The sequence below is a fragment of the Choloepus didactylus genome, chromosome 11 (assembly GCF_015220235.1).
Source record: "Choloepus didactylus isolate mChoDid1 chromosome 11, mChoDid1.pri, whole genome shotgun sequence".
Classification (NCBI taxonomy): Eukaryota; Metazoa; Chordata; class Mammalia; order Pilosa; family Megalonychidae; genus Choloepus; species Choloepus didactylus.
This window is the reverse complement of record NC_051317.1, coordinates 82,219,468-82,224,316: the sequence shown is the minus strand read 5'-3', so window position 1 is coordinate 82,224,316 and position 4,849 is coordinate 82,219,468. Positions and strand designations below refer to the sequence as shown.

Here is a 4,849-nt window from a genome sequence, read left to right as displayed (position 1 = left end):
ATAAAAATTTGGGGGGGGCATTGGCTAATCAGTTCAAAATCTCAATAATGAGCTAGTTGGCTTTCTGGGATTGGCTGTACAAATTAAAATCTCAAAAGATGAATTAGTTAGTGTTCTCGGATAGGCTGTAACCTCTGTAGTACCCAGTCAATGGGGAAACAGAGGAGGGACTTGCGAATTAGGAGTAGGAGATTTAAACATCGCCATTCTCTTCCTCTGGGGCGCCAGCCTTCCGCGTGTTTGGCTGGACGCCCCATCTTGCAAGATCGTAAATAAATTCTTTTCTCCTCCAAAACCGAGAGAGCGTTTATTCCCTTACAGGTACCACTTTATTTCCGACATTGTATTACCATAAATGACTCTCCTCAACTCATAAAAGGATGAGAACAATCCTTTAATGGCCATTTTGTTCTCAGAGGACTATCTCTCTAAATTTGGAGATTCTCCTGTAAAAAAATCCCAGAACCATGTGATTGATGCTGTTAGCGATTTACGGTCGTCATTGTAATTTATCATGGATCTGTGTCCTTTCCTTGGGGAAGCCTCTCCATTTCCCTCCAGCATTGATTCCCATCCCTGAGCCCTTTCAACAAGCCTTCGAAACAGTCCATCACTCCAGCTGAAAAACTCAGTTCCTACCTTACTAAGATAGTTAAAATTTCTGTGATCCTTCCATCTCCTTGCCTCTCCCACTTCCAAAACAGCAGCTGCAGATGCAGCAGCAACAACAAACACTTTCTATCTCAGCATGCATCTTTGTACCCTGTTAAGAAGGAAAAATAACAGCAACCAAGGATGTAATGCTGTGTAAGAAAGTCTTTTTTTGTTGTTGTTGTTTTGTTTTTATCATGCAGGGATCCCAACCCAGCTCAAAGCTTATTCTCTGGGGGATGAAGTTTGGGGAGACAGAAAATGGTGTAGTACTTTAAAGCAAAAAAAAAAAAAAAAAAAAATTACACCCCCACCCCCACCCCTACTGTCTCATCCTATGTTAGGACCGAGTTGCTGATTAACTGTCAGGATCTGGCCTTGGGGTTGGACAAGCGCTGGAGTGGGGGCAGTGTGGGGCCTGGAGGTGGTCTGCCCACCCACCCAGAAGTATAGCGTCCAGCTGCCTTTGCTTCAGGTGTGCTGTGTCAGTTGCTAGATATGGTGCCAGGCAGGTCTGCTCCACTGTCAGGCTGGGTTGCTAAACTGTCATCTGTCACCTTCCTCAGAGTGAAATAGCTATACCATTGCTTCCATCTTGAAAGAACCAGGAGTGTTATTTTAATCACACAAGAGAGGCACTTGGGTTAGAGGAAATGGACAAACTGAAAGAAATTCCTGTAAGGATAAATAATCTTATTACTCATAAATTGGGTGAAGAAATAAATCTACCAAAAGTATTCAGCTGTTGTTGAGACAGGAAATTTTCTGTTGTATGTATGTTACCATAATTTTAAAAAGAGAGAGAGACTAAGGAGTCAATGACAACTAAATGCAATACATGATCCTGGACTGGACTAACTGGGGAGGAGAAAATGCTCAAAAGGACATTATTGGGACAACTGAGAAAATTGGAATAGGGACTGTATACTTTACAGCAGTGTTAAATTTCTTGAACTTGATAGTTGCACTTAAATGAGGGTCCTTGTTCTTGGGAAATGTACATGGAACTGTTAAGCGTTAGAGGATCTTGATGTATACAGCCTATTCTCAAATGTTTAGAAAATAGATAGACTGATAGGTAGATCAAGAGATGATAGATATAGAATGATATAACAAATATAGCAAAATGCTAATATTTGGAAGTCTTGATATTCTAGTATCCCAGGCTGCTCAAAGCAGATACCGTGAAATGGTTTGGCTTTTATCAATGTGAATTTATTAGCTTATAATTTGAGGCCATGAGAATGTCTAAATCAAGGTGTCATAAGGCAATGCTTTCTCCTGAAAACCGGCTGCTTGTGATCCTTGGCTCCTTTGTCGCATGGCAAGGCACATGGAGGTATCTGCTGGTCTCTTCCTTCTCTTCAGGGTTTCTTTGCCTTCAGCTTCTTGCTTCCACGGCTTTTTTCTCTCTCTCTCTATTTATCCTGTTTGTAAAGGACTCTAGTAAGAGGATTAACACCCACCCTGGGTAACCTCAGCAAAAGATCCTACTTACAATAGATTTATACCCACTGGAATGGATTAGATTTAAGAACATGATTTTTTGGGGTACGGTTCCAAACTACGATACTTGGGTATCTGGGTGGGGGGGTATGAAGGAGTTCTGTGTATTGTTTTTGTAATATTTTTACAACTATCCTGTAAGTTTGAAGTTACTTCAAAATAAAAATTAAAAAAAAAAAAAAAGGATTCAATGCATCTTTGACAAACCTGGAGCAATTAATGACTGCTTCTGAGGTTTCCACTACAGATGCAAGAGAAAATATCTTCACACTTTGTCTGAATGTGGCAGCCAAGTTTCAATGAGGGAATACAGGAAACACTAAGAATATGGGTGGGTGGAGCTAATTTTTGCAACTAGAAATAACTTTGTAAACAACAAAGAGCCTTTTACTCCACAAAAGGAATCTTAAAGTTTGAATTTACATGAAAAAAAAAAGAATTGAGGGGAGGATTTTAGATAAAAAGAGGGAAACTCATCTAAGCGACATTTGCACATGATACAGCAAAAGGAGTTCATTGCAAATACTGTCTTTGAATACTGTCTCAGTACAGGGTGTTCAAAAGGCAAATAGCTGCTAGAATTTAGGGGTCAATGTAACTGTTCAGAAAACGTAAGAACATTGGGGGGTTTAAAGTCCTGGTTTGTGACTTCCTATTCAGCCTAGCACCGATAGCTTGCGGCTCTCTGGGACCCAAGCCCTTGGCACGGGCAGTCTCCTTGGTGGGGTTGTGAATTACAGATTTGTGTATCTGAATTTTTTGCTATTTATTTAAATGGTGGATCAACTTCCTACAAATTGAGGAATGCATTCTACAAGCCTATTCTGAAAATGTGGACATAAGACAAACATTTGCTTGTCCTTTAAAGGAGTTCGCCAGCACATTTGCTACCAAGTCCCATTTACTTCTGTCTTTTTCTGTGCATAATTAAGTCAACTGACCAAGTGACCAGGAAGAGGGACTGTCGGGGGGCTCTGTTTTTCAGCTGCTGTCCCTCTTCTGCTCCTACCATGTTGCTGTGTGATTATCTCAACTGGTTTTAATTGAGGCAGAAATTGAATCTCTACCATGAACTGTTTAAAATACAAGACACACTTTTGTATTAAAATTGCTTGCAGTAACAACAACAATAACAACAAAAAGTCCACTGTCTATCAGCTGTGTGATTCCTGGGAAAGTTACTTGGACTCTCTGTGCCTCAGGATCCTCTCTTTAAATGGGGGCAGCAGCACCTACCTCAAAGCGTTGTTGTGAAGATCACTAGTGCAGAGAACCTAGCAACTGTTTTTGTTTTGTTTTGTTTTGTTTTTGTTTTATGAGTGTGAATATTTTATGAAGTAAATTGTTCCGCTAATTAGAATAGAAAAGTTCTGAGACATGTTTATGTGGAGTTAAAAGTGTTGTATACAGCATCTCTGTGTCATAATGTTCTAGCTGTCTTAAAATTTTACTCTTCTGCCTCTGTCCCTATGGCAGCTATCTTATTTTGAAGGATTGGATATTATTTTTTTCACATGTGCTACTTTCCCTTGTTTTCATACTCTACCTCCTTAACCCTCATAAAATTCCGTAGAAGATCTGTCCATTTTCCCTTCAATAAGAAATGGATACTGGCATTTTAACAGTAATTACCTCCAGGTTGTGAAATTATGGATGATTGTTTCACTATTCTGTATTTTTCAGATTTTGAAAAACAAACACACATTATGTATTTTTCTTTTTTTTTAACTTTTAGAGATGTTAGAAGCATAGGAAAGTACAAAAGATACCATTACTAATATCTGTGCTCCCACAACCCAGAGTTGATCTGTAACTTTTATAATTAATAAAATAATAGGAAATTAGTATAGGTTATAGAATGGATACACAAGATGATGCACCTACCTGACAATCCCAAATCCACTTGGTGGGTTTTCAGTGTAAGCCCCCTCTCTATAATTTTACTATTCATTTATATATTGTGCATTGTCAATTTTAAATGCAAATGTAAGAGAATTTAACTTGTATGCAGAATCACCAAAACTACACAATTCATATTTCATAGTTTGTACATGCATATGTGTTTTCTTTCTTACCAGAATAGTGGAAACACTGCATAAAACTAACTCATCCGTTATTACTTCACTTCTTAATAGGCATACCATTTTCCAATGCACTCTACCTTCAGCTTTTTGATGAGTAAGGAATGACTGAAAGGAAAAATATTGCTCTATATTTCCCTTTCCTTCTATGTCATTTATTTTCCCACAGTTAATACAGAGGATTAACATGGTAAGAAAGGATACAATGGGGTTTGTCATGGCCCAAGAGGGCTTTTGTAGCTGAAGGACTAAAGAAAGCACTGGACATGTTCTGAGACATGAGCTTTTATTCAGGTCTTACCTACAGGGTGGGAAGTCAGTCACGCCCTGAATTCAGGAGCTGCTCTGAATGGCGGCGGGTTCAGAGCCCAACGTGAAGATACTCTGCAAAAGCAGTGGGTGCCAGGGAGTGGTTTATCAGGGTTAGGACAAAGACATACAAATGGGTATGAGAGGAGTGGAAGGGGGTGGTTCTCGTGACATAGGGAGGGATCGATTGTAGTCAACAGGAAAGAGGGGAGGATTATAGATTATCCTCAGGGAGTTTCAGGGAAGAGGTAGTTTCAGGCAAGCTGTAGATAACATTTAATGCCAGAGGCCTGATTTTACAA

The 4,849-nt window shown here is 39.4% G+C and overlaps 1 non-coding gene across 1 annotated transcript; it reads left to right on the top strand.

Annotated features, from left to right (window-relative positions):
* Nucleotides 1-2,347: 2,347 nt before the first annotated feature.
* LOC119506619 lies at nt 2,348-2,472 on the top strand. The gene has a single exon (XR_005211032.1). It is a non-coding gene; the product is annotated as a small nucleolar RNA SNORA31 (small nucleolar RNA).
* Nucleotides 2,473-4,849: the final 2,377 nt, after the last annotated feature.